The sequence below is a fragment of the Ambystoma mexicanum genome, chromosome 1p (assembly GCF_040938575.1).
Source record: "Ambystoma mexicanum isolate Mex_15411 chromosome 1p, UKY_AmexF1_1, whole genome shotgun sequence".
Lineage (NCBI taxonomy): Eukaryota > Metazoa > Chordata > Amphibia > Caudata > Ambystomatidae > Ambystoma > Ambystoma mexicanum.
The window spans coordinates 616635661-616650414 of NC_090921.1; the positions used below are offsets into that span (position 1 = coordinate 616635661).

The 14754-nt window shown below is 45.0% G+C and overlaps 2 long non-coding RNA genes across 2 annotated transcripts in view; one reads left to right on the top strand and one right to left on the bottom strand.

The window, feature by feature from the left end:
* Positions 1–4639, top strand: part of LOC138577079 (uncharacterized) — a 106427-nt gene extending 101788 nt beyond the window's left edge. The window contains exon 3 of the long non-coding RNA XR_011303972.1: positions 4416–4639. This is a non-coding gene — a long non-coding RNA (uncharacterized lncRNA). The remainder of the gene's footprint in view (positions 1–4415) is intronic.
* The window catches only part of LOC138577058 (uncharacterized), a 145435-nt gene that overhangs the window by 18616 nt on the left and 112065 nt on the right, over positions 1–14754 (bottom strand). The gene's annotated exons all lie outside the window — the stretch shown is intronic.

A 14754-nucleotide genomic window follows, 5' to 3' on the forward strand; every position in this document is an offset into this window, starting at 1 on the left:
AGCCCCTCTGCCGACCCCTGCCCCCATTTACTGTGGGTTGAGCCGTTTGGAAAATGTCAAACACTGGGCAGTGAACATGTTATTTTGGCTTTATAGGCATGGTTTCTCCGGGTTCAGCAAGATGATGCGTTTACTAGCCACGCATAAGTTCAGCTAAAACATCCAAAGTTCAGAAAGAGCCGTTCTGAACCAAGATCGGCCTGAACACGAGACGATGCAGTCTGATTACTCCTGGCCTAGTTTCTTAAGGTTGGTGTGGGTGCCCAGGATGATAAGCTCGGTCTTGTCATCATTCAGGCATAGACCGTGGGTCGCCATCCATGCCTGGATGATGAGATACACCCTATTCACCAAGGCCAAATCCCGGGAAAGTGGAGGAGAATCTGAGTATCATCTGCATAGTTAGTGTAGGTGATATCCAGAAGGTCCAGATCATCGAACAGGTGCTTAGTGAATATGTTGTATAATGTAGGGGAGACACAAGAGCCTTGGGGGACGCCGCACACGATAGGAATAGGATCAGCAGCTGCTGAAGGGGAGAAGGCCCTAATGGTTCTGTCACTCAGGAAATATTCTATCCAGCTAATGGCCTCTTTGGAGAAGTGGGCCTCAGAGTCCAGGTGGCCGCATAAGATCTTGTGGTCCACGAGGTCAAATGCGGCAAAATGGTCTAGCAGTAGGAGGAGTGCTGTTTTCCCTTTGTCTCTTAGCTCATCAACCTGTCTTTTCAAGTCGATGAGGGAGGGTTCCGTACCATGTAGTGGAGGAAGCCTGATTGTCTTGCTCCCAAATGTTTATGGAATTCCAAATATTTTTTGAATCTGAGTATAAGCAACCGTATCAAGTATTTTGAGCAAGAAGGGTACAGTCGTGATCGGATGGTATTTGGTAGGAATTTGTGGATCCAAGGTTGGCTTTTTTAGCAGTGGGAGCACCCAGGATTGCTTCAGTTTCGTGGGGATGATGCCATATGCAAAAGAGGCATTAATGAGTTTAGATATAAAAGGGGCAAGAACTCTTGCAGCGTCTTTTATAATGGGCAATTAGATGGCTTAAGTGAGAGAATGACTTTTTCTACCTCAGGTTTAGATGTTTTTGTGAAGTGGAATCTGGCGGGAACGTCAGGTAATGTTTCACTGGGGGCGGGTCTAAGTTGTTCAACAGGGATAGTGAGTTAAGGGATGCTTTTTTTTGTTGCTATTTTGTTTTGGAGGGTGGTTACTTTGTTGGAGAGAGCCTGTTGAATATCTGAGCACCATGTTTTGTTTTTGATGCAGATATCAGGTGTGGGGATAGGAGACTCTAATTCTTTTAATATGATGAATCGTTCCTTCATGCTGGAGTTGGCGTTCGAGATACGTCCATTGTAGGAGTTGCGTTTGGCCAAGCAGATTTCCTTTTTATATTGGGATGAGATTTTAGTTAGTTTGGATTTGTTGGCTTCTGAAGGGAGTAAGCGCCAGGCAGTTTCACAGCTCCTCTTTAGGAGTCGTAGGTCTCTTAGCTGTGGGGTGAACCACTTGTTTAGGTGAGTTTTGATATTTGCCGTGCAATTGTAGTCAGCCACCCAATCTAGGGTTCTCCCTTTATTGTGGATGGGTTCGCTGATTTTTTGGGATAGGCCAAGTTCGGACATGATATTAGCTGTAGTTATGGCGTGCTTATCTAAAGGGTCATTCAATCCTAAATTGAAGTTGCCTAGTAGTAATAGTTGAGTGGTGGTTTTAAGGTTGTTCGAGAGTAGCGTGTAGATGTTCTCCTCAAACGTTCCAAGTGGGCCATGGGCTCTATAGATTTGGTGAATAGTGAAGGTCTGTGAGTTGAGTAGCAGGAGTTTGACAGTGATGACTATGCAAGATTGCATGATTTTGGTGGGGGGAGCAGGTCTCAGAGAGAGGTATGTTATGGATATAATGGCAATACCCCTGCCTCATATTTTGTCTCTGTCTTGTCTAAGTATTGTATAGCCGTCTGGGACAGCTAACGAGAGCAGTGGGTTTTGTCAATGCAAGTGGCTTCGGCAGAATTCCTATTACAGGACTTGGGGTTCCTGATAAATTGGGAGAGGTCGGAGATCGTGGCAGCCCACACAATGGAGTTCTTGGGGTTCGATGTAGTATTGCTCCACTCAGCCTTCCGACACACAAAATACTGTCAATCCACAAGGAGATAAGGCTAATGATGGTAGAGGAGCACATGTCCCTTGGATACGTAGCCATGCTAGTGGGTATGCTGCCATCCTCAATTTAAGCAGTATTTCCCAGCCCTCTGCACTACTGAATTCTTCAGAGGCTAAAGATCCAGCACTTGCACAGAGCACTAGGGTATGACAAATTAGTTCCAATATCTGAGGACGCCAATGGTGATGTGCTGGTGGATGGACCATATGAAAGCCTTGAACAGGAGAGCGATTTTTAGTAGTTCCCGGGATGTGGTGATAGAGTCGGATTCCAGCAGGTCAGGCTGGAGATCCCAGTGTGGAACGATGACCACCGGCATGTGGGCACCAGAGGAACCCCAGATACATATCAACTGCCTGTACTTCTAGCAGGATTTTCCGCCATCAAAGCACTGACACTGCAGATAGTGAAGTGCTGTGTCTTCCTCCAGGTGGACATTTCCGCAATGAGATATATCAATCACCTTGATGGCACGAGATCAAGATTTCTGGAGTCGATTGACAAAGATTTTTAGCCCTATTGTCTGGAGGAGAACATTTCAGTAACAGTGGATTACCTACCCGGTCTGGCTAACACAGTAGTGGATTGGAACTCGAGGTTCCTGAGAGATGGCAGCAACTGGGAACTTCACCTGGAAGTCTTCAACAGCTGATGATGATTTGGGGACTGTATGTGACAGATCTGTTTCCTCAAGGACCAACTGTCAGTTGGAGAGATTCTTCAGTTGGAGGCCAGACACAAAGGCAGTGAAAAAAGATTTTTTTCTGCAGCAGTGGGGACCAGCAAAGGAGTATGCTTTCTCTCCCTTCATGATGATTATTTGTACACTGGCCTTCATTCACAGGTATAAGGCCAGAGTGGTTCTGGTTACCCTCTTTAGGTCAACACAACATTGGTTTCCAGATCTCCCGGAACTCTTAAGTAAAGACTCCAATACTCCTGCCACAGATTCTGCAGGAGCCATCATGGAACCTTCACTTGATGGTCCTGGACAGGTCACAGACCTTGCTAGCATCAATGATTTCCGGCACACCTGGTGAATACCAACACTTTCAGATGAGCCTGGTCACTTCATCTGCAGCACGTGGGCCCCGGGGACAAGGGAATGTACAAGGCAGTTTTGGGTAGCTGGAATCGTTGGTGCATGGCAAGAGGTAGACATCCAGTTACTGTAGATGTGGTTACACTGAGTAATTTCCTAGCAGAATTAGTGGCTGGAAACAAAGCCTACAGGACAGTTGATGTATGAAGATTGGCAATTTCGCCAGGGCCCATTATAGTGGAAGTAACCCCTATTGGTGAGCATCCTCTCATAAAGAGCTGAATGAAGAGCATTCAGCAAGTAAGACTGCTGACGCCAAAATATTCAGCGTTGTGAGGCATCAATAAAGAGGTGCACTCTTTTTTGAGCCGGTCAGATAATGATCAATTGTCTAGGAAAGCCTTGTTGGCTTAGCTAACTATGCTTTTATGCATGATATCTTATAATAGAGTCTCGTAGGTGAGGGCCTTGTAAATTACAAACAGGAGTTTTTCCTCTGAAGGACTTACGTTCCATATTAACAGCTTTTCCGGATCAACCTATGGTTTGTGTTTTTGAGTGCCACAAGGCATATGAGCAGGTAACAACAGAGGTTAGGTCACCCAGGGAATCTCAATTGTTAATAGGTGTTGCAAAACCTCACAAGGCAGTTTTATGTGCTACCCAGGTGAGAGTGTTCAGGTGGACCATGGAACAGGCTGGAATTGGCACCCATGGATTCGGTGCACATTGCCATGAGGACCTTTTTTGTATGTGTTTGGTTGGAGGATGTAATGAAAGCAGCAGGCTGGTCAAGGGATTCGGTCTTTAAAAGACTCTACTTCAAGCCAATTGAACAAGTTGTTTCATTAATAGTCAGTAAGCTTTGAACTAGCATAATACGAGCCTCTGCTGTTACCACAAAATACACATGCTCCATTCTATCATTCACCAAAGCCATGTTTCTATTGAAGACACAGGACAACATATTATCATACCCTTGCAAAAAGTGTGTAAACACTTAATGTCACAAGCAATACAAATGTATTAACTGTTTCTATGAAAATGATTACTGCTTAAAGAATTACAAATATAATGTCTTTTGGATGATTATGTAGTGCAAGTTTGTAAGTGATAGTTTCCAGTTGTGAAATGGACTGAACATGAAGAGCCCACACAGCTGTAATGATAATTCTTTTTCTGTACGGTTGCAGGTCAGAAAGCCTCGGTGGGCCGATTTTAAGCAGTTCAATATGTTCTTTGGAGTACGAAAATGCAGACAAGACTTCTGGATTATTCACATCAAATAAGAGCATGTGGTTTCCGGCCGTGAGACATATGCCCCAAGTGTATTGTGATTGGTGTCGACTGTCACATGATTATTTTTGCTAAGCTACTAATTTCTTCTGGGTGCTCCTGGGAAATATATTTCAGTATAAAGAACTATAGGATGTTTTATTCAAGTTGTATGAGGATGCTGTTCTCTGGCATTAAAGATGGAGCAGCATAATACTTTGCCTCTGTCTCTTTAATAGAATCATGACTTTCCTGAACATTGGTATGGAAAATCATCTGCCTTTATGCGCACAGGGTCCAGTAGTAGCTTTCATACTCCCTTTCCATGTTTCACTGTGGCCATCTTTTTTTTCTGTTCAAATAATTATTCACTTGCTAAAAGTTCACAAATAGATCAATCGATACAACTTGACAATATAGTATTGTAATAAAACCTGGGTTGAAAAAGAATCAAGTTGAAATTAGAGTGAGTTAGATTCCTGAAATTATAGGCTAGTGCAAACATGGTAACATATATTAGAAGTGCAAAAGGGATGGACAATTACAGTTTAATGGTAAAATTAAGTCTATTAATAGAGACAAATTAACAACAATAGGAGTCAGAACAGTCAGGAGCCTGTAAAATGGTATCTTGCACTGACATCAGAGTAGGTTGACTTAACGTTAAAGACAGACCTTTCAACTCCCATGCTTTTGGCGAGTGTCACCCGCCTTGGAATCAGTCCACTCACCCACCAAACACCTAACCCATCCATGTATTTCAAGGGCTCTTACCCACCAAAAACAAAATCAGTTTTAACCTGCCCTGCGGGAACACAAAGGGTTGCCGGGTATGTAAAGAACTAGATCATAACCAGGCAATGTAATATGGATACAATTGGTTGGGATTCAGGAGTTGCATAGTTATTCAGTCAGGTTGAATTATTTTGGTGGGGAAATAACGTTAAATGTTTATTGCATTGTTTGAGTGTGGCAGATGGGTGAGTACCCAGAAGAAGTCTCCAGAAAGTGTGGGTAGGGCAGTTGGTCGCACTAGTCTGGTGGTTTTGTTGAAGGTCTGGAACTTTGTAGTTATGAATAGGGTTCTTGATGTATGACTCTTGTGAAGACCCTAGGTTGCTTACATTTTTTTGAAGGGGCAAGAGTGATTGATGAACATCTTTCTGCATCTCATTCCATAACAAATATCCAACCACCATTCAGCAGAGAATGACGATTGAGCTGGAATGGTGGCATGATATGTTCAAGAGTTGTTAAATCGTGGTCTTTACTTTTTCCCAGAAAGAATTGATGGAATATTATTCACCCAAAAGGTGTATAAGAGTACCTTTATGACATGACTCTGAGACCAAGGTCTTAATCTTCTGTAGTTTTTATGATGTCCAGAATAGCTTATGTAGCATGAAAGACCTTGTTTGTGATAGTGATACAGAGGCAAATGCTTTAGTCGCCATAGTCCAAATTACTTGTCTTTAGGTGTCGGAGATGGACACTCTACTCTCTACTTACATGTTTTCCCCGAAATATATGTCTTGTGGATATTATTGCACCAGTTGTATATGTGTGAGGTAGTGTGGTGGGTCTAGAGAAGTTATTCGTGAAGGACAAGAGCCCAGGACAGCTAATGTTCTGATTGAGTGCAGATTACTCTGATTAAGGACTTGGAATTGGTTATTTCATTCTTTTCTAGCCTGCAAATGGTTATAAGATCTTCAGATTCAAGAGAGGTGTTACCTTTAAAGAGGTCGCATATGAGGTGGATGTCCTTTTGTAGCATTTTGTCAGGCAGATTGATTTTACTTGGATTCTGATTTTGGAGTCCCATAGTCTTCGCAATTGACTCTCATGTTTTCGGCAGATGCTTATAGACTGGTTAATTATGTTGACATGCCTTTTCTTTTCATGGGGGTCGTTACGAAGTTGGCGGTAGCCGTGCTGGTAAATACTGGCATGGCTGCCGCCGTAGACATGAATTTACCGGCGCCCGGGAATGGGCAATAACTGGGGCAGTACAGCCCCGGCTGATCTGGTATTTGCCCATTCCCGGGCGCCGGAAAATATCACTCCCCATTCCCATTTGAGTCTCATTGGACTCAATGGGAATGGGGAGAAAGGATGCACCGGCACCATTCATGAATGGTTCTGTTGCATACATTGAGGTCTGCGAGCGGGTGCCGTTCCACCCACCATGTCACACCTGGCGGGCTGAAAGGCACCCGCTCACAGAACTCGTAGTTTGTCGGTCTGGAAATAACAGTACCGGCAAGCTTACCGGTGCCATTGTTTCGGGACCGGCAAACTTGTAATGAAGCCCGGGCAGGGCCATTAGCTGGAAGTGGGAGTCCCTGGCTCTTTCTATAGCTGTTGGGAAAGCAGTTGAACCAAGAGAGACCATGCCGCCTTTTAAATGCAAACTCATATTCTTCAAAGTTTGGCAGATTAAGTCCACCCAAGTGATTTTGGCATCTGAGTTTCCAGGGGTAGATTCTTGCCCTTTTAGTATTCCAGATAAATTGATTTATTAATTTCTCCAATTTTTAAAAAAGGTTTTAGGAAAGAAGAGGGAGAACATTGCTAAGGTGTAATTAACTAAAGTTGTGATTATTAGTTTTAAACTTTGTACCCTTCCCCACCAGGTTAACTGTTTGGGCAACCAGGCTTCTAATGTGTATTTAATTATTTGGAGGATCTTTTCAATATTTGGCCAGGTCAGGGTCTTTACACATACCAACCTGGCGTAGGCGGCCTATCAAGGCCTATGCCAGAGCCGATCCTACCCCAGAGGGAGGAGTTGGGGCAAAGGGGGCGGCAGGCCCTGACCACGCCTGGGCATGCCTTCCGTTGTACAGCTATTGATACCTCTCACAACTAAAACCGAGCTCGTCTTCACTATCTCCTGAGGAGGAGGAGGCGGACGGTTTGGAGTGGCTTTATTTGGCATCCTCTGGTCGCAGCTTCGATGTTCCCTTCCTGTCGAAGCTATAGGGTCTGTTCCAGGAGTTTGCCACTATGCCCTGAGAGTAGTAACAAAGGGGGTTAGAGTCTAGTTGTCTGGAAACAGCCCGTCTGCAGCGAAAAAGCTGTGAGGCATAAAAAAACACTGATAGCAGCGATGTGCGAGCAGGATCAATGGGGTCCGTTAGTAACAATGCACAACAGAGATGGTGTGAAGCAGCGAATGGAGCATAGATCAAGGAAAGCCAAGCTGGAGAGTAGTGAGGACCAAAGGAGAACAGCAGAGGTTAGTATCCAGGAAGGCAGGGCAAGCAGGGAGGAGAGGAACCGCAGAAAGCAGAAAACAGCGTCTGTGCACAGCGAGGAAGGGGGCAGAGCGAGCCAAACATATAGAGACCTCATGATGGTGGATCAAAGGCTAGAGCGTGGCAGTGCGTTAGCAAGGTAGTAATGGGTGATCAATGGCAGTGCTTCTATTTAGTCCAAAGCTTCCATGAATACAGGTTCATGACAACACCATTGTATATGCCACCATGTCTGCCTACATTTTTATGGGCAGAGGTTTTTCCCTTTCTTGCAGAACTATGGCATCCAGAAACTACTGTGCCAACAGCAGTCCGAGCTGACCAGGAGAAAGTGGAAAGTCTCACTCCATGGACGAGTGCTGTAGAATCCGCAAAGATGCAGTCTTCACAGGACGGAGAGAGACAGAGGCCATTGCCACAAGCCCTGGCAGCTCCCAGCCAAGAAACAAGTGAGAATGACAGCAAATGGAAAGGGGACAAGGATGACAACAAACCTTCAAGTCTCTCATTGTAAAAGCACAGCCCCATTGGGAAGCAGAGGGGAATATTAGCCAAAGAGGACAGGCGACCTTGGAGAAAGGGAGAGGGCGTAATTACCTAAACAGGGAGGGGTATACAAGCCCCTCACTCAGATGCAAGAATGAGGAGTGTTTGGGTGAGTTTGACAGTTGAGGTGGTGAACCGAGCAACCAGGTGCCATACAGTGGAGGAGAGTGCTGAGAAGTGGGTGGAGGTGTTGGATGAAAGTACATGTGAGTTAGTGTGTGTGTGCGAGTGAGAGAGAGAGAGAGAAAGAGAGAGAGAGAGAGCGAGTGATTGCAGCGATTGTTGTGTATGTGTGAAAGTGTGTGAGGAGAGAGGGGAGCATGAGATTAGGGATGGGGTGAAGGTAGATAGTGGAACGTGAGTGATGCACAGTGAAAATAGAAAACATGTGACAGAAAAGGAGTGGAGGGTAGTAGGAGAGAGGAAGCAGGTGTAGTGGGGAGATTGGAGAACTGGCGGGAGAAAGTGGTAGAAGTGCGAGAAGATCTGAAGAAGGAGGCAGAGAGAGGGAGAGTGAAAGTAGGAGTAGCGAGAGGGAGAGAGAGAGAGGGCGTGCAAAGGAAGAGGGAGTTAGAGGACCTAGGAGGATGGAAGGGGGAGGAGGGAGAGAGAAGTAAGGCGGAGAAATGGAGAGTAGGAGAGAGTGTGAGGAGAGAGATCAGGTAGAGGAGAGAGAGAAAAAAGGAGCGAGAGATAGAGGCTGTAGAAAAATATTCTAACATCATTGGAACCCAGCCTGGAGATACCTCAGAGTAGGGAACCCTTAGGAAGTCCTGACAAGTATAAGGTAAACAAAGCTACAGCATTAAGGCCCTTGCTGAAAGACTAGGTTAGAAACCAGACAGTAAGGATTATCTGTCTCTAGTCTTTCATCGCATCCTGTTGGAGAAGTAGGGTCGGCTGGTTTAGGGTGAAGGAGGCCTACGGGTAGTTTGAGAGTGATACCAGGGAACCCCTTATTCTGGCTTTTCAACAGTCATTCTAAAGTCAAGTCTTTCAGATATTTATTAAAATGCATAAACTGTATACCTGGGGCCTCAAGTTATTGAAGCCATTTGTGACAACAGTTAAAGATTCCGGATTGTAGTAGGTCTTTATTTTACCATATTCATAAGTATTTTGTTATGTCTTTCTGCTATTTAAGTTTGTGCCGCTTTAAAAGCAATAGTTGTTCAGCGGTATGATTTTGGATTTGTTGGTGTTAATGGTACACTCTGATACACTGATGTATTGTCAGTCTTGAGCCCCAGCAGAGGAGCAAACCACTGCACACACCTACATGCACACAATTGCAACCACAGGGAAAGAGGGCATGTTACACTCCTCATTCTCGTTTTCGGCACTCATTGCCAGTTAGAAGGTTTTTACCCACATTGCAGCACTTATGCCCAGCCAGAAGGCTTTTCAGGCACTAGTTCCAGTCTAACAGCAAGAGACTACAACATGGAAAGGACCTCTGCTGTTCAGACACTTGTAATTGCCTGGTATATTTTCCTGCCAGGACTTCTTATTCACACAGGCCGTCTCCCCTTCCCCAAACTTGCATGTACACTTTGTTAGTCATGTCGTGTTCCTCTGGTAAGTTAGAAGGGGGCTGAAACTATGTTGTTAATTTGGATGGATGCTGTTGGGTGATTTGATAAAATGGCTTCCATTCTAGAAAAGTGGGGTCCAAATCCAAAGTAATGAAGAGTTTCAAGCAGAAAAGGGAAAAAGGCCTTAGCAAAAATATTTATCTGCCTCTAATACAATCGCTGCCGCCGGCTCTACAGAGTGATTTGCAACCTCAACACATCCTCAAACGGTTTAGTATTATCACATGCAAGTGTTCCTTTTACGAAACCAGTTTGGATTGGGGGTATGAGGTTGTCTAACACTGGTGGTAGTCCATTTACACGTAGTTACGTAAATAGTTTATAATGTGTATAAGGTAGAGGGATTGGTGAGTAGCAAGAAGGCACATGTGGGCCTTTCTCAGATTTTGAAAGGATGACAATGGCAGCTTTTTCCATAAAGTTGGTTATTTTACCACTTTCGATGAAATAGTTTAAAAGGCTGTGTCATTTGAGGGCTAAAGGTGTTGTAAATTATTTATAAAATGGGGTAGGGATACATCTGGTCCAGCGGCTATACTGGATTTGCCATTTTTTAGGATTCACTTGTGTGTGTGTGTGTCCAGTTTTGGGCCATGTATGCTTTGTAAAATGTTGATTTTAGTTTTGAATTCATCAGTTGGTGACTGTCACCAACTTTGATACTGCATTTTCTTTTGGTTTCTTTGAGGCACATCGTATGCAATGAGACTGGCCTACAGACAGGCATACAGGCTGAACACCCGTGCCAAGCGAGGTCGCAGAGCTGAGCTGTGGAATGAGTGATGCTTCAGGCTTACCATGCCAGTTCAGGCCCCTCCTGAGAAGAACACAGCTGACGACACTGCTGGCTCAAATCCCACGGCCAGAGAATGCCTCGCAGTTATGGCGGTAAAAGCCTTTCACAACTACAGGTTATACTCCTTCCTCCTGTTTGTTATCATACGTGCATTTTACGTGCTGTTTTATTCAGAAAAAGCCCCCGAGCATATAGAGGGGCTGTAATACAATAAGCTGTGGTGGAAGATGATCTCTTTCTGTGTCTCAGTGTATACACCACAACCTTGTGCTTCAAGAAATATATCAGACTGTATCAACAGCAATATTCCTTACCAATCATAATAATTCTTCATGTTCCCAAACCAATGAGCTACAAATCATTAGCTACAAATCAAAATTGGCAAGTGAAACTCAGCATTTAAGGTTCCAGATGCAAAAGGTGGAAGCACAGCCCTTACTATCATCGCAACTCATGGTGGAAATTGTCCAGATATATGTCCATGGCTGAGCTCTGTTAAGTTCGAGGCATCTTCTAGTGTGTTGGGCGCTTGTCTTGGAGCTGTCTCAGTTGGGTGTATCCAAACCTATCCCCTTCTGACACCCCCACCTGTAACTTGCAATCCATAAATGACATAACTTCCCCCTCCCAAACCATATCTCTAATCTTCAAAGATCCCTTTTCTTTCCATCTTTCAAATGAGCCTTTCACCATGCCCAGGGGGAATTTGGGGTTGTCAAACATTGGGGTGAAGGGAGATGGAATAGTGGATAACTGCCCTTTCCTGATCCTCCTATCCCAAACATTGCATGTCGTGTGCAGGACCCTACTGTGCCTGGCACTCAGTGCCTCTCCTTCCCTAGTAGCCAGAGCAGACCAGTCAGAGGCATTCCAGCCACTGCTCTGTCCATGCGAGCCCATATCTTATCTGTGTTATCCTGCTTCATAATATTGATGAAGATTTGGGAGCCCTATTCCACCCCTTTGTCTCAGGGGCATCAATAGATCCAAAGTTGCCCTTAGGCGTTTGTTTTGCCATATGAATCTAGAAAGTAATGTGTTCATTTCTTTAAAGAAACTATTCGGAATCGCAATTGGGAGTGTAAGGAATCTGTACAGTGCCCTCGGGAGGGTTCCCATCTTCACTGTGTTTATCTGCCCCAACCAGGACATCTGCGATGGAGACCACTTCGCAAATCTATCTGTGTTTGTTTGATTAACTCCGGAAAGTTGGCTTTCTATAACCCTGACACTTTATTTGTCAATTTTATGCATAACTATGTTAGGCTTCCACCCGCCAGGCAGAATGGGGAATTATTCTGTATCTGTATGGCTAGATCTTCATGGAGTCCCACTTACAACATTTCTGATTTCCTCATATTTATTTTCAACCCCGAAAGTCCTTCCTGTTCTTTAAGAATGCGCAATAAGGCCGGAATGGACCTCACATGGTCCACTAGAGTTAATAACATGTCATCTGCATATGCTGCCGTTTGGTGCATCTCCCCCACAAATGGAACACCCTTAAGGTCTTGGTTCTGCCTAATTGGCGCCAAAAGAGGTTCCAAATAAATAGCGTACAGATGCAGAGACAGTGGGCAACCCTACCTCTTCCTCCGTTCTATAGGTATTGCTTCTGAGATGTGAATGTTTAACATCAATCGGATCGAGGGGTTGCTATAGTTTGCCCCCACCATTTGGATATATTTAGGCCCAAAACCCATCTGTTCCAACGTCTGAAAGAGGTATGGCCACTGCATCTTGTCAAACGCTTTTTCAGCATCTAGCGAGATAAAGGTGGCCGGGATTTGCTTAATTTCTAATTTTTCTAGTAGGTGAGTCAACCTTCTCGTATTGTCCCATGTTTGCCTCCCGGTTATGAAGCCCGATTGGACCTGCCCTATGACTCCTGGGAGAACCCCCTTAACCTTTCTGCAAGAATCCCTGAGTAGATTTTGGCATCTACATTCAGTAGCGCTAGGCCTATATGTTTGGTTTTCAGAATAAGACCACCTTCGCCTCTGTCATGGAGCTCATCACTCCAGCCCCATTTCAAAACGTGTTAAACAATTTTGGCAGGAACCCTTGGACCACATTGCAGAACACATTATAAAACACCCCAGTGTAGCCATCCAGCCCTGGAGATTTATTGCTCTGCAGGCTTTTAATTTCTCTTTCCACTTCTTGCACCGTACTTACCCTTTCTAGGCTATCTCTCTCTTCCACCTTGATCTTGGGTAGCTCTACCCCTTCTAAGAATGCCTGTATATTTTGTGTTTCATTGTTTCCCAAGGAATAAAGCTCCTTATAATAAGATGCGAAGGCCTGGGTTATCCCATCCGATTCCGTTATTAATGAGCCATCAGCTTGTTTTATTCCCCCCACATTACATTGCCCCTTCTGTTATTTCAAGAGCCTGGCCAGCATTTTGTCCGTCTTATTGGCTTCCAAGTAATAACACTGTTTAAGCTCTAGCAAGGCGCTCTCCACCTTTGCTGTGTTCAATAACCGCAGCTGTCTCTGTGCTTCCTTTACTTTGTTATAATTCTCCCGGTTCTTCCATCCTGCCAAAGCTGACTGAGCCTATTTCAGCACATCCTCCAGTTCTTGCTCCAGTCTGTCTCTCTCCCTGTGCCTACAGGCTTTTGGGGAGATCATCTCTCCCCGTAGTACAGCCTTGAAGGCATCCCAAACCATCCTTAATGAAACTCTGTCCATATCATTGAGTGCAAAGTATTCCACTATTTTACCCCTCACCATTTACCGTAACACTGGGTCCCTAATCAGCTCCCCTGGGAACCTCCACGCCCATAGTGGATTTCTTGCCCTTAACCCCCCCCCAAGAAGTATCTTCATTGGTCCGTAGTCGGATAGGCAAATTGGGTGAAGTTCTATGTCTGTTCGCGAGCCGAGTAGTTCAGGAGTGCCCCAAGAATAATCTATTCTAGGGTAGGTGTGATGCACATGTGAGAAGCATAGATACCCTGGATCCTGCCCCTTTTGTTGCCCTCCATAGGTCTCTCATTGCAAGCCCTTCCATACAATCTCTCACTGCCACTGATGGGTGTGAGCCCCTATGAGCACTCCCTCCGCTCTTATCTATCTCCGAGTCCCAGGTCATATTACAGTCTCCTGTAATAATGATTTCCCCGCTCGTGAACCTTTCTAATTTCCCCAATGTCTGGCACAGGAACATATCCTGTCCTGTGTTAGGGGCATATATAGTGCCAATGGTCATGTCTCTTTTTCCTATATGCGTCTGAACATATATATGTATCTCACATTAGGGTCTGCCAGTATTTTGAGTATGTTTGCCCCTAGTGTGTTCTTCAAGCCCACCATTACCCCCTTTGTTTTATTTCAGGCGTTTGCCTGGTACAATTGTGTAAAATGCTGTATCTGTGTCTTGTGTCTATCTTCTTTCCAAATATGTGTCTCCTGAAGTAAGAATATATCTGCATTACTTCTCTTTATCTAGGTTAGCACCTAGTCCTTTCCTCTTCTCCTCCCCCTTCCCATGGGTACATAGTGTAACCTTTCCTCTTCATTTGTAGGTGTCCCCTTAAGGCGGTTCCCCCACCCTTCCCACCCCACCTCCGCACCCCACCTCCCTAATCCCTCCCCTCTCCGGGTCTGACTCAGTGTCTGAGGACACTTCCCAACTAGTGGGTACTGACCCATGTTTAACCAGGACCCCTAAGGTTAGCTTAACTTTGCAAGATTCCAAGTGGTGCCCTTCCCCTCTCAGCCAGGCTAGACCATGATACATTTTCCTCGCCGCAAAACCTGACTATACCCTTTGTGTACGCCCCATATTCCTCATGGATACCATACACGGGCCCACCTTTTACACTCTTGGACCGGGGTTATATAGTTTCTCCTCTTCTTCATTCCCTAGGTCTGGGACCTTTCAGTTTATCTCCTCTTTTCCCATGCGCTGTTGACCATTCCCATGGCTTAGGCCCCTGTTGTTGTGTGTCTCGGTATCTCTCCCCCGGGGTCCCTTCTTCAGGTTCTAACCCCAGGACAGCTATTCCTTCGTCACATGTAGTTACTCTCTGTTGTCTTCCCTCCCAGGGGA